The sequence below is a fragment of the Gossypium arboreum genome, chromosome 4, assembly GCF_025698485.1.
Source record: "Gossypium arboreum isolate Shixiya-1 chromosome 4, ASM2569848v2, whole genome shotgun sequence".
In the NCBI taxonomy this organism is placed as follows: Eukaryota; Viridiplantae; Streptophyta; class Magnoliopsida; order Malvales; family Malvaceae; genus Gossypium; species Gossypium arboreum.
In genome coordinates, this window is record NC_069073.1 from 108,558,752 (window position 1) to 108,572,647 (window position 13,896).

The window sequence follows — 13,896 nt, forward strand, 5'->3', positions numbered from 1 at the left end:
CGAAATATGTTAGCTCTCCCTTAGGCCTTGTTCGGCCCTTAAGTTCAATAAAAGACTCGATGTTCAAAACTACCAACCACCAGTAGCCCCACCACCCAGTAACCACTTGTGAACCTCGCCCACACGCAAGCAAGCCGACCATTCGGCCATTTACCACCTATATCCACTACTCCTTTGGAACACGCCACCATTACAATTACTCTCCAACCAACCCTACACCGACTTTATTAGCTCCACATTATTTTTATTTTATTTAGTTCTTAGTTTTTATACAAGGGTGGTAAGATAAAAATTTTCTCCTAAATTTTAATTTAATTTGATTATTTACCTTTCCAATTTCATGAATTGTTAAATTTTTATGTTAATTAATTTTTGGGAAAATATTATTTGTTTCCATCTTATCTTATGTTCAAGTTAAATCATGCCTTGCAAAAGAACTCATGCCTCTGTTCAAGTTTAAGAATCACAAAACAAAATCCACTGTGAAGAATCCAAAGCAAGATACTACAACATTGTCAAAAATCAACAAATGCTCCCAGAAAAAGGTTTTACACTAAAAGAAAGCAACTATACTAACCTCATGGCAAGCATTCAACATGTTGCTGAAGCCTTAAATTGGAAAGTGTTTTTTGAGAAAAGACCAAGTGTAGATGAAGAGTTAGTTCGTCAATTTTATGCGAATTTGACCTCAAGCGAATTAATAGAAGTCTCTGTATGAGGATTCAAGGTACCAATAAATTCAAGCACTAAATAATGAATTCTTTGATTTACCTGATTTTGAAGACGACGAATATTCTTCCCAGACGGAAAACATTGAGGTTGAAAAATTGCAAGAAATTCTCGAGGAACATACAATTTTGGGATCTCAATGGACTGTGTCAAAGCATAGAACTTACACTTGTCACAGAAAATATTTGACACCATTAGCGAAGGTATCTTTTTATATTATTTGATTCAGTCAATTTCACATGGGACTAAAATTTCAGTAGAACGAATGGTCTTGTTATACTCAATTATGATGGGAAAAATCATTCTAAAAGAAATTTGAAATTGTGCTGCTGGACGTTCTAGTTCAACATACCTTCCCTTTACGATAACAATTTTGTGCTTAAAAGCTAAAATTCTTGCAAACATAAAGAAGACAGGTTGTAACCAAGGCAAAATCAAAAATTGGGACATCTACCAAGTAGCCGAAGATTTTGTTCTGCAGTAAAAAGTTAAATCAAGCAAGGATCCCGAAGAAGAAGAAGATCCCACAAAGATTGAATCAATACAGTCAGCTGAAATCCTTGATAAGGCAAAACCAACTGAACCAATGGCCGAACCTGACACGGTGACCTCAACATTCAGAACTCATTTGCCTCGCCTAGATCTTCATGATGAGCTGTCAAAGTTGATGGACCTAATACGACATATGCAGTGGCAGCAACAAGCTTACTAGAGATATTAAAAAATACGGGATGACTCAGTGAGAAGCGCTTTTACGAAAATATTCCATGACTTGTTTATTTTTGTGCCTGAGTTTCCAAATTTTATATTTGAACCATGGAGTCCAACATCAAAGAGGGAACGAAGCGAATCAAGCAAAAAAATGACGATGGAGCAAAAGATGAGTCGGATTCTGAGGGATCTGCAAATAAATAAATAGGGGGATCTTTACTTTATTTAATTTTACTTAGGATATTTAAATTTTTTAGGTTTAGAATTTTATTTCTCGCAATAGATATGTACATGTTTAGAATTGGATTTTCCTTGGAAAAGCTTGGTATTTCAGCAGTCAAACTTGACTCACCTTCTTCTCCTAGGGTCCTACCTGGTGTATAATATCTATTCACTTCCATATTTTTGTTCTCCCTATTGTTTTTAACAATAAGAGCATTGTTCATCTTACATAGGGGGTCCAAAATTGAATTTTTTTCAAGATACATTATTCTTATAATTATAATTATGTTATATTTTGTTCAAAAATTACAATTTTTGGTTAATTATGCTAAACTCTAGTATAAATAAAGTTCTATTCTCTCAATAATTGCTATGTTAACTGAACTATGACATAAATTTTACTCCTAATAAAGTGTGCAAATCATGCCATAAAATTTTTAATTCCTTAGGAGAGCTAGGCATGCATGAAAGTTTAAATCTCTAGAATTGACTTCGTAGTTTCTTGAGGCGAAATCCTAGGAAGCATGGAATTTTGAAAATGACTTAGGCAAAAAAAAATTTGAACCGTTTGAGCCTTTCAAGCTAACCTTAACGAATATTTATCCCTTGAAACCCAGCTTTGAGACTATATGGCTAGATTTTATTTCAAACATTTCAATATTAAGACATCACTTCTCTCATAATTATCTCTAAATTGTTCCAAACACTAGACTTAGTCAATCTAGAATATTCTCTAAAAATAAGTTTGAGGGAGTTGAAAAGAAGTATCAAATGCTCAAAAATTGTAGTACAAATAGCAATATGCTTGAAAAAAAACATATGTACTCGAAATAAATTTATGTACAAACAAGCATGTGAAAGCAAAATGAGTGGGTGTATTAAAGGTACTTATTTTGAAGGTCCGATGCAAGCTGAGTCTAGGTTTTTTAGCCTAAATTTATCTATCTATTACCTACCCCTGGCCTGGCCATGTTACAACCTAATTAAGACCTTTTGATTTAGATTTCTGTGCTGCCTACATTATTGGAGAGAAATTTCTAAGTTTAACATATGAATACATAAGTTAAACTTAATGATTACAGTTTAGTCTTAAATAAGGGAATAAAAATTAATTGGTAAGAATTAGCATATCTTTATTTAGAAAGCATTTAGTTTATTCTTGCTATCATGATAATAATTGAGAATAATTCAAACAATATGTATACTTGAGTTACATAATGTCAAAATTCTTGTTCTTGAGCATAATTAAACTAATCTCATAGTTGTGGGAGAAATGTGTTCTAAAGATATTTTTCAAATGTGATTTCAAGAAACTTTTTTTGCAATTTTTGCATTACTTGGGATGAGTAATGAATTAAGTTTGGGGGTGTGGAAACACAAAAATATATAGACTTTTTCAACACCATTTGAGCTCTAATTCATGCAGTTTCGTACTAATTTTTTTTCGAGATTCATACTTTAATTATAAAATTCATACTTTAATTATAAAATAATTAATTTTCATGTAAATTATTAAAATATTGAATTTAAATTATTTTTATAATAAATTTTTACAATTTTTTTATTTTCAACAGTTTTGCACAAAAGGTGAAAATTGACTCGGCAGACACCTCGGAAGGCTTGAACCATTAGGGTAATTTTTGCATCAAGTGAATCAAGAGCATGGCTAAATTATTTTCTAGCCAAGGATGGTCCAATAATTATTATTATAAATGCTTTATATTTAATTTTTATCCAATATTAATTGGGTCAAAAATTAATATAAAGTCTGAAGAAGAAAGTGGCCCGATATGCTAAGTATAGAAGACTGAACCACCAAGCAATTAGGCAGCCAAAAATTGTCCTTATTGTTGATCCAATAAGCTGATTTTAGCTTGTTTTCATACTTGGAAATCAGCCCTTGAGCTTCCTCTAAATGCTATTCAAACCCCTCCTTTTTTTGTGCCTTTCACTTTTTGCCTTAAGCTAAATATAGCAAAGTTTGAAACAATCAAACTTGCGCAATGTATAGTCGGCCAAGGAAATTGATTCATTGTTTGAATTGACATAGTAATATGTTCAAGAGATTAATTGGTTTAGTTAGTTTGTACGTGCATTAGTTAACAAAATACCAAGTTGCCATGAAACTATTCGTAACAGCATGAACATGAGTCTAGTAATTTTAAGTTAAAGAATTTAATTGATCTAACCCAATTATGTCATATTAATTAAAATCCATCTTTTTGAAATCGTGCATTGGAATTTTTACATTTTTTCTTACTTAGTTAATTTTCAGTTTTTAGATCACTTCTTCAAATCAACTATTGCTTTCACCACCAATTTGTTTAATTTCACATTTCATAAATATTTACTTTCATAGTCCCTGTGGGTACGATAACTCGACATTAACTTGTCACTATATTACTTGATACAATTGTGTACACTTGTACATTTACGTCGTTCCATTCACACATTATGGACACCAATTACTTACCTTAGAATGTCTCTTTTAATTTTAGTTTAGTTTTTCTTCTTTTCATAGGTTTAGGTTTATTATCAGTTTGTTATTTGTTTTCATTCGAGAGATCTAATTTGTGGCTACAATCAAACCTTGTGGATTCAACTTTCATTCATAATACAAATCATGCTAGGATATTGACTAGTTGATTGACGAGGAACCCAAAGCGAAAATTGCTAAAGGGTACCAAAACAAGCTTATCACCCATAACCAGATTTGATTAATTCCACTTTTCTTGATATTTATTTATTTATTATATTTTATTAGTATAAAAATCCCAAAAAATCCCTTTTTATTGATATTTGCATAATATAACCTATTTTGAGTACTAATTAGATCTTTTCATGTTTAGGTTAAAATTGATCTAGCACTAAGCCTCCATTGGGTATGATCCTCGGAGTACTAACCTACTCTGTTGTAACTATATTACAACTGAACCCTTATACTTGCAGATATCGCCTCATTTACATATCTTTTACTACAGTATTCACACTCAGAACGTTAGTACATATGGAGGCAGTTAAGTTGTTGCCGCAGTTTCCAGGGAGATAACATCACTGGTTTGATTTTAATTTTTACACTTCATTACGAGTACTTAGGAAATTTTTAGGTTATAGATACGACTTATTTAAAAGTAAATAACTACTAATATTATTCAGGTCTTAGGAACATTGTTTGATGCGGACTGGCTACAATCTAGCATTACTCGTCCCATCATTCATAGCTCACTTTTTGAATTAAGTTCTTCTTTACTAACATGATTACTAATAATGTCAAATTCACATATCATAAAACTAAGGACCTCATAGCATTCTTACGAAAATTTGATCATCTATGCAGTATCGCTACTTACGCAGGCGTACCACCAAATACTATCAAGTTATTATTAATTCCATTTGTATTGGATAGGAAGGCAAAAATGTGGTTAGAAGCACTTCCCCCAGACACCATTAATACTTAGACTGAGTTTATGCAACAATTTCTTCGTTGAGTACTTCCTATGACCAAGGTTTTGAGCATTTATACACAATTATTTTATTTCAAGAAAAGTACCACTGAAACATTGGGACAAGCATGGGAGAGATTTAAGACAATCCTCATATCCATATTAGGTAGGGGTACACATTTGGCATTTCAGATTCAACATTTTTACTATGGGTTGAACAAACAGAATAAACGAAAATTTGATATCATGACTGGGAGAAGCAATTGGACGAAAACTCAAAGGAAGCAATTGAAATATTAGAGAAATACAGCACTAATGAATCTCTTGGGAGGAAAGTCAGGAAGTGGAAACTAGAGAACTGGAACAAGTAGGAAGCAAAGAACAAGAAGGTAACCAGTTGGAGTTAATTGCAATGGTATCAAAGGATTATGAAGCGAAAGAAGAGGATGATGGTGCTGAACAAGAAAATGATCACACGTTAGCTTAAATCGAGGTGCTAAAGATTCATAAAAACTCTGCTTATCTTTGATTTTTTGAATCAAAATAGGCTTTACTTGAAAATCAACGAAGATACCCCCATTTTCAAACAAACTCAATTAAGCAAACATTTCCATTCTATTCAAAGCATCGACCACTACATTTGCTTTTCTATGGTGATACTTAGTCGTGAAATCATAATCTTTTAACATTTCAATCCACCTACAATGCCTCAAATTAAGCTCCTTTCAGGTAAGGAGGTATTTGTCTCTCTTGTGATCCATGTAAATAATACACGTCTCACTATACAAGTAGTGTTTGTAGATTATAACCAACTCCGATAATTGCACTCATGTGACCTAAGCTATCTGGAGGCATAAGCCACTTCCTCAACATTTTGCATTAAAACACATTCAAACACAAAATTGGAAGCATTGCTGTACATAACATATTCTTTTCCAGGTTCTAGCTAAATTAGGAAGGGAACTTTCATCAACACAGATTTTAATTTCTCAAAACTAGCTTGCTGCCCTTCACCCCACTTAAATGGAGTACTCTTCCTTAACAACTTAGTCAATAGGGCTACTATTAAGGAAAAACCCTCAACAAACCTTTGATAATACCCAAAAAAAAAACCTTTAAAACTCCAATCTCCAAGACATTCTTCGGTTGCTTCCAATCTTAGATGGCTTCCACCTTTTTAGGATCTACATGGATACCTTTAGCTGATACTACGTAACCCAGAAACATAACTTCTTCAAACCAAAATTCACACTTACTGAGTTTAGCGAAAAGCTACTTTTCACGAAGTGTCTATAGGACCACCCTCATATGTTCATCGTGCTTAGATTCTATCTTGGAATATACAAGAATGTCATCACTAAACATAGCAATGAATTGGTCAAGGAAAGGTTGAAAGACACGGTTCATAAGATCTATAAATGTCGCTGGTGCATTAGTCAACTTGAAAGGCATGAAAAAGAACTCGTAATGTCCATAACAAGTCCTAAAAGTAGTCTTGGGAACATCAGGTTCTTTCACCTTAATCTAGTAATACTCGAACCTTAAATCAATTTTTGAAAAGATAGTTTCACTTTTGAACAGATTGAATAGGTCGTCAATCCTTGGTATAGAATACTTATTATTTATAGTTAACTTGTTTAGTTGTTTATAATCAATGCATAACTGTGTACCATCTTTTTTCTTTATAAACAATACCGGTGCACCCCATGGCAAAACAATGGGTGTAATGAAACTCCTATCCAAAAAACCTTGCAACTGTACTTTCAATTCCTTGAGCTCTTTAAGTGCCATGCAGTAGGGACCAATGGGCACTAGTGTCGTTCTTGGCAACAACTCAATACCGAACTCCACTTCCCAATCTGGAGGCAACCCTGGTAGTTTCTCAGGAAAAAGATCAGGAAATTCCTTACTGTTCAAATGTTATCTATAGTAAGATTAATTGTGCTCGCATCTTGAACATAAGCCAAAAACACTTCACACCCTTTTCGTACCATCTTTTCTACTACTATATAAGAGATCACATTTGATAAATAATTCCAATGTTTGCCAACTATGAAAATTTCCTTTTCAGACTCAGTCACTAAAGTTACCATTTTCAGTGCACAATTCAAAGGGACTCGGTGTTCAACCAAACTGTCTAAACCTAGAATTGGATTAAATTCATTGAAAGGTAATTCCATTAAGTTGGAGGGAAAAATCTCTTTTTGAATTTCTAAAGGGTATCTCCTATAAATTTTATTCACAAATACTGGTGATCCTAAAGGGTTGACTATAGTAATACTATTTTTAGTTTTCTTTACCCCAATCCCTAGTTTTATAGCCACATCATAAACAATATAAGAATGGGTAGATCCTATATAAATTAATGCTAAATAAGGCACCAAATAGATACTATATGTACTTGTAATGACGTCAGTTGCATCTCTTTGTTCTCAGCATCTAGCTGTATAGACCAAAGCAGCCTCTCTAGTGTCAGCCTAATTTGCACCCTTAGCCGATGCTCTCTGATCTTGATTACCACTTCTATGTCAGTTCTTATTATGACCCTTCTGAACTCCATGATTACCCCTCTGATCCTAACCCTAACCAAACCCTGATTTTGAACCGGAGCTTACATCTAATCATTTTGGCAAGGACACTCATTAATCTTATGCTCCATCGAGCCACAAACCAAAAACGCACACATTCTTCTCCAGCACTCGCTCAGATGGTGCCTCTTACAACAGTAACATACCTAAACCTACCCCTCTCTAGGGCCCCCAACTTCCTTATTCTGCTGTGGCCTAACCTCTATGATAGGACACGAATTTGGGCTAGCAGAGCGCACCTCTCTCCTAGGTTGATCCCTCTATTTCCCCTTTTTCTTGCGCTTCACGCTATTAATCTCCTGATATGGATCTACCAGAACTTTACGGTCATACCTTAGGTCCTCCTAGAAATAAAAAATCCTTTCTTATTCTGACGCCACCATACTAGGTGTATAGTGGCTCAACCTCAAAAATTCTACATCATAATCAGAACTTTTCATGTCACCCTGTTTAAGCTATATGAACACCAAACGCCGAGCCTCAACATAGTGTGAACCCACAAACTTACCCTGAAATGCATCCTGAAGATCATCCCAATCAATACGCTCTGGTAGCGTACCCCTAACCACTGATTGGCACCACTTGTATGCCTCGTCCCTCAAAAAGGAAACAACACCCTTATGTTTCTACTCAAGGGTGCAGTCCAAATCATTCAATATACGTTTAGTGGTCTCCATCTAGTATTCAGCCACTAGGAGGGTAGTTCCAGCAATACCCCTGAACACCTCTACCCTACTTGAGCAGAGCTTCTCCATAATTGTCCCATGTCTAACACCAATAATTGGGGCCCCAACGACCCTCTATAAGGCCCTTAACAGAGCTTGTGTGACTGGATCATCCTTATCATATTCATTATTATAATCCTGATTACCTATATACCCACCTGCAGTAATAGGCTCACTAACAGCCTTATACCCACCTGTAGAGGTCGCCCTCTACTACCCCTCCTACAACAAGTTATCACTCCACGGATATTCATTTAAATGTTTTATGGGATCTACAATTTACAAGTAAGAATATCTTTAGTATTTTGTTTAATCATTTATCGAAACTTTAACTAAGTTCTTTCATTTCAAATTTTATGCAATAATTTCTTGTGTTTTTCTAAAGTTTCAATATTACTTCTATGGGCATGGCATCGGAGCTTCAGACTTCATCATTTCTTGAAAGGAATACATTTCAAAATACTATGGTTTGTTTTTCCCAAAAATTCCCCTTTTTATCGATTCATGCATGTAGACTTGTTTTTGAAAAGTATAAAAATTATGTTCGGGGTTTTGAACCTTGGATCTGATACCACTAAATGTAACCTTTCAAACCCGACCTAGATTTTATGGACAAATCGTGAAGACCACATGGGTCACCTAAGCAACAAAGCTACTCTATCGTTTGACAAAAACCTTTGGTGCTCTCCATTTTAAGAAAAACTGCGGTTACCTTTGTTATCTTGGGAAAACATTCATTAATAAAATCAACCTTATTAAGTCATGTTATTAAGATTAGTGTGGTTTAAAAACACTTTGCTCATCATTGCTTTTATAGAACTTTATTATCTTTAGTTACAACGAAAAATTTAATTAATCATTACGCCAAGTATCATGCTATGTCCAATTTCAATTTATGCCCAAAAAAACTAATTTAAGATATGTGTAATATACAAGCATGAAAACCCCAAAACAAAAGCACAGTTCAAATAACTTTATAGTCCAAAAATAAAATAAATTTAGGGAAACTTAAGCAAAATAGTAACTAAGTCCGAAGCCCAGCGTATGTCCATACGCCATGTTTGATCCTAGTCATGTTCATTACCTGATAAGGTTGAAACTATGGGTTGGGGTAACTAGCTCAATGTGAATCTAATCAATAAGTACATGCAATATTCACTTAAGATCAAACATCTAAAATAATATTGTAATACGATCATAGCATATTCAATAGCATTCATATATGTCATGGGTATATCATAATGCATAATGATTTCCTACCCCAACCATCCACTACACACCATGAGTTTCACAGAACCCATCTGCCAAACTCCAAACATTGCGAGCAAAGCGCGATATGGTTAAACCACCATAAAAACGTAATACATTTATATTGCCATTTAACATAAAATGCGATAAAATCACTAATCTCCATAGTACTCTCGGTGCAGTACATTGACTACATATCAATGTAGACTTAATATGCCACCATTACTCCATAGAACTCCTCCGTCATCCACAAAAATCTCACCCCATGCATATGCGACATGTCATACAAATTGCAATCAAATCATAATTCCCTTACTTTTCCATTCCGTAACATGTTCAACATGAACTCAAAAATATCATTCACTTATGCTTAGTAAGATCATTTATCGAACAATCAATTTCACCCTTAATACAGTGTCATTCATTCATGCCATTATTTCCATATCATTTTATAACATTTTTTTTACAATGCATGTATAGTAGACTTTTATTCAGTACATCTCATAGCATTTCACCCATACATTCATTTTATATATACAAGCTTTAATTTCATTATGATACATGCTATACATAGAATCAGCATACATTATATTATCAAACCACTCATAACATTACCAAACATACAACCATTCACTCAATTACACAACTTAAGAAACATGCCATATAGTTAGAGCTTAAAACGTACCAAATTTGGCTACTTAAAAATAATTTAATTAGCCATTTAAATAAACCCAACGAGAAAGCTTAAACATCATTTTTAATTATTACAAATATTAATTGACACTTAATCTTAAAGGGTTAGAGCCCACACCATATTTTCATACTACTGCAGTACCGCTTGCGAAACCCACAATTTCTCCTTAAGACCTTAAATAAAACCTAAATTAAAATATATAGTTTATCGTATTAGAACATTGTCAAAAAACCTTAGAAGACTCCCTTAAGAGTTTGATCAAATTGACATTACCATACAAATTTTTAGATCTAAAAAAGACTAGGTCACTTACATTGGTTTGATGCGAAACGTACACGCAAACGTCTAACGGCATAACTATTTATTCAAGGCATTTCAAGTCAGAACCTAACACAATTAAAATACTGAAAAATCAGTAGATAAATAATTTTTTAAACCCCTAATATAACCATTTAATACAACTCCCAATAAGCAAATTGAAAATCTCGCATGAACCACAACTACCATACTTACGCTTCCCGATTTGTCAGATCTGAGTGGGTGAAAAATCAAGATCGAATTTCCCTCTGTCACATATGATTAAAGTATGATTAGGAGGGGTTTATAAGACCATGATCTTGCTGGAAATAACTAGTAAAACTTACAAAAATGTTGGGGCTTCTAAGCCCGATTCACCACCACCACCAACGGCGACAAATCGGGGCTAATTTGAGAGCCTCTTAAAAGCACTTTTGAATGCTGGAAAATTACTCATAAATTAATCAAGAACCACCCCAATTCTAATCTAGAAAATTGACTATTTTATTTAAAGGTTCGTAAAGAAAACAAAAGGAAGTCGACAACTTATTTTTACTAGAAGAAAGAGACGGTAATCGAGTTCCTTGGACAGCAATGGAGATCGATTTTGGGTGTTAAAAATTGTAGGGCTAAGACTGGAAAATATAGTAGATTGGCAAGAAAGGAGATGGGGAAATGTTGTAAGAACCTATTGCAAAAGAAAGAAAAAAAGGGATGGTGGATCTTTGTGGTTTAAGCGGCGGCACACAAAGGAAAAGAAGAGAGAAATTGAAGAGAAGAAAAGGAGAAAAAGAGGAAGGTGCGTCTAGGGTGAAAAATAATGACTAAAAGTTGAAAAAATAATAAAAAAAGTGATAATTATACCTAGGTTTACTAGCTATGGGTAGCACAAAAATAGGGAAAAGGGGAACTTTTGCAAAATTGAGTTATTTTGTAAAAGAAGGGATTCAAACTTGAGAACTTGATCTAATTACATTGCTACCTTATTTTTATCCTAACCACTGGGCTACTTCCTTATCTTTGAAATAATTTTGCATTCTTAAGCTAAAATTTGGGATGGTACATTTACAGTGTTAATGGATTCCATGAGGAACTAATCCTCTTATAGGGGATTAGTGAGTGGATGTGTGAATAAATAATTGATATGTAGGGTTTTTTAGTGGATTAGATATTTGGGATAGAAAGAACTTAAACCCTTGGCCTGAAAACCCTGGTAAGTCATCTAGGTGGGAATTAACATAAAATTGGTATTGTTTATCTGTGAACCCCTTATCCCAATCCAGTTTTGACTGTAAGGTTGAGAGATAAGTAGTTCTCGCTGACTAGTTAGCTTAGTGGAAGATCAAGAGATCCTGCTAGGATAGCGAGTAGTTGATTGAGTGGAAATCTAAAATAGGAATTAATTATATCACCAAAGCAAGCTAATCTCTTATGCTTAGAATTGGTTGAGTTTAAAGATTAGTTTTTCTTTTTTCACTATTTTTTGCATGTTATTTCTTTCCATAGATTTATAGATAATTTCTCTGTTTTACATTTGTCTTAATATAATTTATTTAAAGTACTAATTAGATCTATTTTTGTTTAGGTTAATATTAATTTAGTACTTGCTCTCTTGGGTACGATCCTCGGAGTACTCACCTACATCATTGTAATTATATTACAACTTGACTTGTATACTTTCAGACACCACCTTGATATTATATCTTTAGTTGCAATATTCACACTATAGATGTTAGTACGTCTGGAGGTGGTCAGGGATTAGTGCATCTATGTCTAATCAACACTTCAGTGCTTATTATGGAGTGTTAAGGGATTAATCCATGTACTCGTACTTGTGTTTGCATCCAATTAATTAAGGATAATTTTGATATTTGAATTGCTACAATGAGTTGATAGCTTAAGATTATCTATCTTAAGTGTGAATACTACGATAAAATATTGAAATATGAGGTAGTATCCGTAAGAATACGGGACAAGTTGTAATATAGTTTTACAACGAAATAGGTGAGTTCTCCGAGGATCGTACCCAAGGGAGGCGAGTGCTAGATCAATTCTAACTTAAACAATAAAAGACCTAATGAGTACTTTAAATCAGTATAGTATGAAAACATAATAAAAGGGGGTTTTTAGGGTTTTTATAATGATAAAAAAAATAACATAAAAGAAATAAAGTTTGAGAGATAAAAGAGTAGAGTGAATCAAATCTTAATTATGGGTGATCAGCTCGTTTCGGTAATCCCAATCAACTATCGTATCGAGTTTTTTGTAAATCAACTAGTTGCTACCCTAGTAGGATCTTTTGATCTTCCACTAACATAACGAGCCAGAAAGGACTACTTATCTTCCGACCTCATAGTCTAGACTGGTTTGGGGTGAAGGTGTTCAAGGATGGGCAAAACCAATTTTGGGTTAATTCCCACCTTGATGACTTCTCAGGGTTGTCAGGCCTAGGATTTTTTTCATGTTCTTCCTTTCCTAAATAGCTGGTCCGTTGAATAACCCTGCAAAACAGTTAATAGATCATATCTCCACTTATTAACCCCCTATAGAAGGATTATGTAACGCCCCGATTTTTGGGCCTGAAAGTAATGGGCCTTGAGTCTGGGTTTGAGTAGAAGACGGCCCGAATAAATTGGATGTTATTGTTATTATTATTTTTATTATTATTTCATAGGTTTAATGTAGCAATTAAATAAATTACGAAGGGTTATGATGTGGGAAAAAGGTTCAGGGCTCGGGCCATAGCTTTAGCAAAATTCTTAAATTTTGCCTCTTAAGGGAATCTGGGCAGTAGGCTTTATTAATAAATTGGGCTGAGTTTTAGCACAAGCAGGCATCTGGCACAGTGGCTAAGGACGCTAGGAGGGCGTGGGAGGTGCCTGGGTTTAAGGCACGGCGTGCGCAAATGGGTTTTTTTTTTTTTTACAACCAAGGATTGCCGCAAGGAGGCCTTATAAATATCTCAGGAGGAAAAGTGACACAAAAAAGGCACGTTGTCAAGTGGCAAGGAGGCGTTAAGAGTGCGCATGTGGTTAGGGGTTCGAGTCGGTAAGTAGCGATATTTTGTTTTATTTTTAAACGAACCGGGACTGCTGCAGATAAGTCCTAAAGTTAATTGTGAGTAGATTATATGATGAGAAGAGCTTCAGTGCAATGGCAGCAGTGTGCTAGGCCTATCGGGAGGTTATGAGTTCGATTCCAGGGGAAGGCAAATTCTGTTTTATTTTTAAACGGGCCAA